This window comes from Oncorhynchus nerka, linkage group LG26 (assembly GCF_034236695.1).
Source record: "Oncorhynchus nerka isolate Pitt River linkage group LG26, Oner_Uvic_2.0, whole genome shotgun sequence".
NCBI classification, from domain to species: domain Eukaryota; kingdom Metazoa; phylum Chordata; class Actinopteri; order Salmoniformes; family Salmonidae; genus Oncorhynchus; species Oncorhynchus nerka.
In genome coordinates this window covers 31,809,182-31,819,755 of record NC_088421.1, presented here as the reverse complement: position 1 = coordinate 31,819,755, position 10,574 = coordinate 31,809,182, and positions in this window count along the sequence as shown.

Below are 10,574 nucleotides of genomic sequence, written 5' to 3'. Positions count from 1 at the left end.
GTCTGTGGCAGACAGTGGTTTCATGGACATCTGGATGTTACTTTAGAAGACTGCCTTGTTTGTCCCCTCTGGGACTCCATACAGTGATTAGTAGAGCAACTAAGTACGCTGTAAACTAGTCTTTGAACAAGATGGCTGACTAGGTCAGTGTTTATTGGGATATCCATGCAGCTCCTTCTCAAAGCCATTGGCTGTGCAGATGTTCTATCTATCTCTTCTCACTCATAGAACATTAACCCAACAACATAACCCTTTGTTTACCGTAGGTAGTGTAACGGTGGTGGGGGGGGGTAACCTAACCTCTGACAGTAAACGCACAGAGATAAAACCTCATCCCCATGGAAATAGCCCTATACCTCCTACCTCCTGCTGCTGCCAGGGGCCAGATGGGCCCCCGTGTCCCACTCAGGGCCTTTGATATGGCAAGGCCCCATTCGAGGACACCTCAGTCTCCACCTTCAGGCCCTACTGAGCCTGACCTCTATTCTGACCTGGAACAGAGCTGCCCTGGCCCTAGTGACCCCTATTCTTCCCTGGCCCTAGTGACCCCTATTCTGCCCTGGCCCTATAAAACGATATATAACAGGGGAGAGGAGCAGGGCAGGGTTAGCTACCCCTGATGTTTTGGTGCTTTTATGGCTGGGGGTATATTGTATCCTGAACAGCTCTGACCTGTCCTCCCCATGCTAGCTACCGGCCATCTCAACTGCTGTTGTAAACTCCACACTGAACAGAGAGAGAGAGAGTGTGTGTGAGAATGTGTGTGTATGTGAGATTGTGTGTGAGAGTGTGTGCGTGAGCATGTGTGTGAGAATGTATGTGTGAGTGTGTGCGAGAGTGAACATCTGTGAGTATGAGTGTGTGAGAGTGTCTGAGTGTGGAAATCAGTGTGAAAGTGTGTCACTGTGTGTGTGTGCTAGTTGCCTTCTCCTCTCAGTGCTGTAGCCCTGTGATCAGTAACTGCTCTCAATTATCCTATTGTCTGCTGCTCCTTTTCAGCTCGGGGTTAAACTCTTAGCAGCTCCCTTTGAAGTCATCATCCCTTTATCTCAAGCCAGACCCAAGAATTTGGTGGAGGACAATGGAAAATGAAACCGAGAGGGAGGCTTATGGCAATTATCAACGAGGGCCCGTGAGTACAAGTAAGTGTGAATGTCCGTTTGGAGAGAAGGTGGGGGGTGGGGAGTGGGGTAGAGAGAGAGAGGCAGAGAATTGAATTGAGAGGACATGGGTTTACTGTTTCTAATTTGTTTGGTCTGTACACACCAGAGGCAAAACAACTCCAAAGAGGAAATGGTGTCCCCCTCCTTTAAAGAGGTGACAACAAGGGGACAATGCCTTTAAAGGAGCCAGGGGCCGATGAGAGGAGAGGAGATGGGGAACGAAAGAGAGGATGACAGGGGGTGAGAGGAGAGGAAGAGAGATGGAAGGAACGGACAACAGCAACAGAGGGACAGAGGAAGGGAAGAAGATATGGAAGGATTGGACAACAGGGGACAGAGAAAGGGAAGAAGATATGGAAGGATTGGACAACAGAGGGACAGAGGAAGGGAAGAAGAGAAGGAAGGGGGACAGAGGAAGAAGATATGGAAGGATTGGACAACAGGGGACAGAGGAAGGGAAGAAGATATGGAAGGATTGGACAACAGGGGGACAGAAGAAGGGAAGAAGATATGGAAGGATTGGACAACAGAGGGACAGAGGAAGAGAAGAAGATATCGAAGGATTGGACAACAGGGGGACAGAAGAAGGGAAGAAGATATGGAAGGATTGGACAACAGAGGGACAGAGGATGAGAAGAAGATATGGAAGGATTGGACAACAGCAACAGAGGGACAGAGGAAGAGAAGAAGATATGGAAGGATTGGACAACAGAGGGACAGAGGAAGGGAAGAAGATATGGAAGGATTGGACAACAGGGGGACAGAGGAAGAGAAGAAGATATGGAAGGATTGGACAACAGAGGGACAGAGGAAGAGAAGAAGATGTGGAAGGATTGGACAACAGAGGGACAGAGGAAGAGAAGAAGATATGGAAGGATTGGACAACAGGGGGACAGAGGAAGAGAAGAAGATATGGAAGGATTGGACAACAGAGAGACAGAGGAAGAGAAGAAGATATGGAAGGATTGGACAACAGGGGGACAGAGGAAGAGAAGAAGATGTGGAAGGATCGGACAACAGAGGGACAGAGGAAGAGAAGAAGATATGGAAGGATTGGACAACAGAGGGACAGAGGAAGAGAAGAAGATATGGAAGGATTGGACAACAGGGGGACATAGGAAGAGAAGAAGATGTGGAAGGATTGGACAACAGAGGGACAGAGGAAGAGAAGAAGATATGGAAGGATTGGACAACAGAGGGACAGAGGAAGAGAAGAAGATATGGAAGGATTGGACAACAGGGGGACAGAGGAAGAGAAGAAGATATGGAAGGATTGGACAACAGGGGGACAGAGGAAGAGAAGAAGATATGGAAGGATTGGACAACAGGGGGACAGAGGAAGAGAAGAAGATATGGAAGGATTGGACAACAGGGGGACAGAAGAAGGGAAGAAGATATGGAAGGATTGGACAACAGGGGGACAGAGGAAGAGAAGAAGATATGGAAGGATTGGACAACAGAGGGACAGAGGAAGAGAAGAAGATATGGAAGGATTGGACAACAGGGGGACAGAAGAAGGGAAGAAGATATGGAAGGATTGGACAACAGAGGGACAGAGGAAGAGAAGAAGATATGGAAGGATTGGACAACAGCAACAGAGGGACAGAGGAAGAGAAGAAGATATGGAAGGATTGGACAACAGCAACAGAGGGACAGAGGAAGAGAAGAAGATATGGAAGGATTGGACAACAGAGGGACAGAGGAAGGGAAGAAGATATGGAAGGATTGGACAACAGGGGGACAGAGGAAGAGAAGAAGATATGGAAGGATTGGACAACAGAGGGACAGAGGAAGAGAAGAAGATGTGGAAGGATTGGACAACAGAGGGACAGAGGAAGAGAAGAAGTTATGGAAGGATTGGACAACAGGGGGACAGAGGAAGAGAAGAAGATATGGAAGGATTGGACAACAGAGGGACAGAGGAAGAGAAGAAGATATGGAAGGATTGGACAACAGGGGGACAGAGGAAGAGAAGAAGATATGGAAGGATTGGACAACAGAGGGACAGAGGAAGAGAAGAAGATATGGAAGGATTGGACAACAGGGGGACAGAAGAAGGGAAGAAGATATGGAAGGATTGGACAACAGAGGGACAGAGGAAGAGAAGAAGATATGGAAGGATTGGACAACAGCAACAGAGGGACAGAGGAAGAGAAGAAGATATGGAAGGATTGGACAACAGCAACAGAGGGACAGAGGAAGAGAAGAAGATATGGAAGGATTGGACAACAGAGGGCTGAGGAAGGGAAGAAGATATGGAAGGATTGGACAACAGGGGGACAGAGGAAGAGAAGAAGATATGGAAGGATTGGACAACAGAGGGACAGAGGAAGAGAAGAAGATGTGGAAGGATTGGACAACAGAGGGACAGAGGAAGAGAAGAAGTTATGGAAGGATTGGACAACAGGGGGACAGAGGAAGAGAAGAAGATATGGAAGGATTGGACAACAGAGGGACAGAGGAAGAGAAGAAGATATGGAAGGATTGGACAACAGGGGGACAGAGGAAGAGAAGAAGATGTGGAAGGATCGGACAACAGAGGGACAGAGGAAGAGAAGAAGATATGTAAGGATTGGACAACAGAGGGACAGAGGAAGAGAAGAAGATATGTAAGGATTGGACAACAGAGGGACAGAGGAAGAGAAGAAGATATGGAAGGATTGGACAACAGAGGGACAGAGGAAGAGAAGAAGATATGGAAGGATTGGACAACAGAGGGACAGAGGAAGAGAAGAAGATATGGAAGGATTGGACAACAGAGGGACAAAGGAAGAGAAGAAGATATGGAAGGATTGGACAACAGGAGGACAGAGGAAGAGAAGAAGATATGGAAGGATTGGACAACAGAGGGACAGAGGAAGAGAAGAAGATATGGAAGGATTGGACAACAGGGGGACAGAGGAAGAGAAGAAGATATGGAAGGATTGGACAACAGGGGGACAGAAGAAGATATGGAAGGATTGGACAACAGAGGGACAGAGGAAGAGAAGAAGATATGGAAGGATTGGACAACAGGGGGACAGAGGAAGAGAAGAAGATATGGAAGGATTGGACAACAGGGGGACAGAGGAAGAGAAGAAGATATGGAAGGATTGGACAACAGCGGGACAGAGGAAGGGAAGAAGATATGGAAGGATTAGACAACAGGGGGACAGAGGAAGAGAAGAAGATATGGAAGGATTGGACAACAGGGGGACAGAAGAAGGGAAGAAGATATGGAAGGATTGGACAACAGAGGGACAGAGGAAGAGAAGACGATATGGAAGGATTGGACAACAGGGGGACAGAGGAAGAGAAGAAGATATGGAAGGATTGGACAACAGAGGGACAGAGGAAGAGAAGAAGATATGGAAGGATTGGACAACAGAGGGACAGAGGAAGGGAAGAAGATATGGAAGGATTCGACAACAGAGGGGCAGAGGAAGAGAAGAAGATATGGAAGGATTGGACAACAGAGGGACAGAGGAAGAGAAGAAGATATGGAAGGATTGGACAACAGGGGGACAGAAGAAGGGAAGAAGATATGGAAGGATTGGACAACAGAGGGACAGAGGAAGAGAAGAAGATATGGAAGGATTGGACAACAGCAACAGAGGGACAGAGGAAGAGAAGAAGATATGGAAGGATTGGACAACAGAGGGACAGAGGAAGGGAAGAAGATATGGAAGGATTGGACAACAGGGGGACAGAGGAAGAGAAGAAGATATGGAAGGATTGGACAACAGAGGGACAGAGGAAGAGAAGAAGATGTGGAAGGATTGGACAACAGAGGGACAGAGGAAGAGAAGAAGTTATGGAAGGATTGGACAACAGGGGGACAGAGGAAGAGAAGAAGATATGGAAGGATTGGACAACAGAGGGACAGAGGAAGAGAAGAAGATATGGAAGGATTGGACAACAGAGGGACAGAGGAAGAGAAGAAGATATGGAAGGATTGGACAACAGAGGGACAGAGGAAGAGAAGAAGATATGGAAGGATTGGACAACAGAGGGACAGAGGAAGAGAAGAAGATGTGGAAGGATTGGACAACAGGAGGACAGAGGAAGAGAAGAAGATATGGAAGGATTGGACAACAGAGGGACAGAGGAAGAGAAGAAGATATGGAAGGATTGGACAACAGAGGGACAGAGGAAGAGAAGAAGATATGGAAGGATTGGACAACAGGGGGACAGAGGAAGAGAAGAAGATATGGAAGGATTGGACAACAGGGGGACAGAGGAAGAGAAGAAGATATGGAAGGATTGGACAACAGAGGGACAGAGGAAGAGAAGAAGATATGGAAGGATTGGACAACAGGGGGACAGAGGAAGAGAAGAAGATATGGAAGGATTGGACAACAGGGGGACAGAGGAGAGGAGGGGAAGAGGGGGAAAAAGAGATGGAACGAAAGGAGGAGAAGGAGAAGTGCAGTTGTTAGCAGAATCAGATGGCATGCTGTGAGAGAGCCGGGAGAGCAGACAATTAAAGTGTGGAGTTAAGAGAGGCTTTGAAGTTGGACATGGTGCCTAATACCCTTAGAGTGAGCTAAAGAAGGGCAACAATTCACCAGCTTGTTATGGGGCTGTTTGGAAGGGAGGAGGAGGAGGGAAGAGGGTGTCTTGTTAAAAGGTTCAATTTGAGGAAAATAACTTTAATTTCAACCCCAAATAGCCTCTGAAGGATTGTGGCGGCACAGCGGCAGCTGTAGTGTGGGAGTACAGGAGTTCAACAGCAACCGGTGCATTCTGATGAGGAGTGACTGTGGGATAAATGTTGAGGCTGGGTAGAGGAGGGAGAGAGAGAGGGAAGAGATAATGAAAGAGAGAGAGGAGGATGAAGAGAATGAAAAGAGAGAATGAAATAGATAGGGAGAAAGGGGAGATGAAAGAAAGCGAAAGAAGAGAAGTAGGCCTCGAGAAAAAGAGAGAGGTTATTATTGAAGGTTATTTATTTGTCTTTTCCCCCAGTTTGAATCCCATTTTGCGCATGGCTTTTAAGTCTACCAATGTATAAAAACAATGTGGGATGCACAGTCAAATCCCATTTGGCCATGAAGCTCTCCTCTCAAATAACTTTCATTTCCTCTTACTGCCTTTCTTTTTCTGACCGCCTTTCTGGGGTTGAGGGCTGATGGACACCCGTTTCAGAGAGAGCGTCACTATCTGGCCATGCTGGTAAGGACAGAACGTAGGCACTTTCTCAGGTGTTCACTACAATAAAATGTGTGGTTGGTCACAGATAGACATCCATATCTGGCCTGCGAGAAAAGGGCAGAAGTATGGAACGCTGTGACCACCAATCTGATTTTAACCACTAACCTTAACCCTAAGGATTTAAACCACAAACCTTAACCCTCACTCTAAGGATATCTATATCTCTAACCCTAAACATGCATTGGAATATGAACAAAGTCACCATTTTGTCCTTTCTAACATGATCATCTAGTGGCTACCTCTCAGATAGATCCACTTTCTACTTCCTGTTTCTCCACTACCGTGGTCAGGAGCATCATCAGGATTATCACCATGGTGATGGTGGACCATAGTCTGATGTGGACACACAACTTCAGGGGTTGACAGGGGACAGGCCATCAAGGCTTTAGTTTAAGGGCCTGAAGGTTGATAGGGACAAGGCCACCAAGGGTTTACTTTAACGGCCTGAAGGTTGAGAGGGGACAGGCCACCAAGGGTTTAGTTTAAGGGCCTGAAGGTTGAGAGGGGACAGGCCACCAAGGGTTTACTTTAACGGCCTGAAGGTTGAGAAGGGACAGGCCAACAAGGCTTTAGTTTAAGGGCCTGAAGGTTGACAGGGGACAGGCCACCAAGGCTTTAGTTTAAGGGCATGAAGGTTGAGACGGGACAGGCCACCAAGGCTTTAGTTTAAGGGCCTGAAGGTTGAGAGGGGACAGGCCACCAAGGCTTTAGTTTAAGGGCCTGAAGGTTGACAGGGGACAGGCCACCAATGCTTTAGTTTAAGGGCCTGAAGGTTGAGAGGGGACAGGCCACCAAGGGTTTACTTTAACGGCCTGAAGGTTGACAGGGGACAGGCCACCAAGGCTTTAGTTTAAGGGCATGAAGGTTGAGACGGGACAGGCCACCAAGGCTTTAGTTTAAGGGCCTGAAGGTTGACAGGGGACAGGCCACCAAGGCTTTAGTTTAAGGGCATGAAGGTTGAGACAGGACAGGCCACCAAGGCTTTAGTTTAAGGGCATGAAGGTTGAGACGGGACAGGCCACCAAGGCTTTAGTTTAACGGCCTGAGGGTTGAGAAGGACAGGCCACCAAGGCTTTAGTTTAAAATCTCATACTAGGCGTAGACTTTTATACCTATACGCTCATATTCAGTATCATTCTAGCTAATGTATTTCATAACATTACTACACAAATGAATGACTCCTTTAAAATATGTACTAGCCATGCCTAGTTGTAGACTGCCTGGGCTGATAAAATGTGGTGATGGGGTGTGTCTATAAATATATGATAAGCGTTTTGAGGTACATTTTAAGTTCATACCAAGTATATTGCTGGAGGGTAAGACAATGGGTCAGACAGTGTTCTAGACAGAGAAAGGGAGGAAGAGAGAGATGGAGACAGACAGATATCGGTACAGAGAAAGAAAAGAGAAAGAGAGAAAGCACAAGAGAGAGAGAGAGGTACAGAGAGGGAGAAAGAGAAAAATAAAAGAGGGAGAAAGAGAGAGAGACAGAGAGAAAGACAGATCTCTACAAGCGTATGTGACTGATAATCAGACATCTCAACCCAAGAATTGACTGGAATCAGACCTTTCTGTTCAGGTCTGGCTTGGGTGGAGTTGAGTTGAACAGGGTGGAGTAGAGAGGAACTATACTAACGCTGTGTTCTGGGCCTCACTTCAACTTATACTATCAGCACTGACAAAACTCCATCCTGCAATCACACAAATCCACTCAGACAGACACCACAGCTAGCTGCTATCTATCCGAGTGTCTAACAGCCATCCCCGGCCTCGTGTGTGTGTGTGGGCCTCTCAGGTGGCTACCGTATCAGCATTACTGCAACTCAGGGACAACTCAGGAGTTGAGTGATGGGATGGCCTGGAAAAAACTAGCAACACTGTTTGCCGTCAACATCAGCGATCATCGCCATATCAACCTCTAGAACCTCTAGGAGTAGAGGAAAAACATGACGGGAAACAGAATAAATAAATAGTGAGGAGATAAAGAGTGAGGAGACACTGCTGTGTGTGTGTGTGAGGAGACACTGCTGTGTGTGTGTGTGTGTGTGAGGAGATGCTGCTGTGTGTGTGTGTGTGTGTGTGAGGAGACACTGCTGTGTGTGTGTGTGTGTGAGGAGACACTGCTGTGTGTGTGTGTGTGTGAGGAGACACTGCTGTGTGTGTGTGTGTGTGAGGAGACACTGCTGTGTGTGTGTGTGTGTGTGAAGAGACACTGCTGTGTGTGTGTGTGTGTGTGTGAGGAGATGCTGTAGTGATAAACAGGGTTATTTATGCAGGCAGTTTGTGCAGAGCGGAGAAGCCAAACACAGGTCTCCTGGGGACTAAGTCAGAAAACAACTCTATAAAAAGATCCACTGACTTTACTAGCGTGTTCACACACACACACACACGCACGCGCACACACACACACACACACACGTGTACACAAACACAGTCAATCAGAGACAGTAGGCTTCCACACATCACCATGCATAACCCACAAACTGTACTAGCAAGACAACTCAACCTCAAATCACCTTGCAATTCCCTAAACAGTACCCCTATGACCTTTCTCCATCACAGAGACCATATCCCAAAGCAAAAATCACTCAAGACACCAGTGCTTCATGGATTTGGAACTAAGATATCCCCAGCACACACTTTCTTTGGGATTGCCTGGGTGTGCTTCGGTTCTGTGCCACCAGGCGGAGGGATACAGAACTCTGGGACAGTGGAACATCCGTCTCCCTTTTATGATGTCACAGTGTCGGCACTCTGTCTCTGATGGGGAGATAACACAGAGAGGAGGGAGGAGAGGAGGAAGACCTTTGATCTATGCAGTTGGGTTGGCTGTGTGGAAGAAGTGTCATAAAGGTACTCTCAGTTCTTTTATGTGCAGACAGATATAAAGGAGTACATTCTTGGCATCTCAACAGTCTGAAGTGACTTGTTGGAACACAGTATGACGTAAGATAATATGGTGGAATGTCTATCAGGAATTTGACACCTGTCTAGTCCATTCACATCAATGTAGATGAAAGTTACTTTAGACTATTGAGATGCATCCTAAATGTAAATGAGCGAATCTGGGGTCACTTCCTCCTCTGACCTTTAGCACCAATGCTCCAGCCTGGGCCTCATGCAAAGCCTGAGTTATTTTTTATTTAACCTTTATTTAACTAGGCAAGTCAGTTAAGAACAAATTCTTATTTACAATGACGGCCTTCCCCGGCCAAACCCTAACCCGGACAATGCTGGGCCAATTGTACGGCGCCCTATGGGATTCCCAATCTCGGCTGGTTGTGGTACAACCTGGAATCAAACCAGGGTCTGTAGTGATGAACACACACACACACCCTAAAGCTGAGCTCATTCAGACAACCTAAATACACATTCACATCCAAAACCATTGACTCCATTCTTCCCAAACACACCCCTAACCCCAGCTTCTCTGCTAGCACATCTCATTGAGAAGGGTCACACATGTTCTCTTAGGACAGTGGTTCCCAACCTTTTCTTACTGTACACCAACTGAATTTACTCTGCCCGGAGCACCCCTGAAGTACCCCTCATGTGCATTTTACCAAGAAGCCAATGGTTGAATGAGTCTTCTCAAGTACCCCCTGTGGATAGGCCAAGTACTCCCAGGGGTCCTAGTACTGCCTTAGGATGCAACTGTGGTGGAATGAGAGTCCTCCGTGCTCTACTTCCACAAAGAACAGACTCTACAAAGGCTTGGTGCCCAAACACTAAATTCCTGTTCCTGTCGGTGTGAAAGTCTCTCTCTCTCTGCCCAGGCAGCAGAATCAGCACATCAAATAAATACGGAGTGGTGTAGTGTTACGCTTGGAAACCGTAGAGCAGGTCACGGACAATGGGAATTTGAGGAAGTGCGCAACAGCACGCGTACAAGAAAAGCAATTCCAATGCTAATGGGGACGCAGGGCTTGTTTGAAATGAAATCTGCTGTTTTGGAACATCATAATAATGCCTCAAACCTAACCCGTCTTCTTCCAGGAAATGAGGATTCCCTTGAACCGGCCAGCATTGAAACCCATGCATTCCTCCTTGTCCAGCATAATACGATACGTAATAAGAGTGGTAAACTATACAGGCCTCTCCCTAAACACACAAATGTTATCATCCTTACCAGCCTCGCTCTGCAGGCATCTGAGACTTGGCCTGGAATTCAATCAAACCCGCTATGCAGTAGCCATGTTTATGCTGTGTCTGTTCACA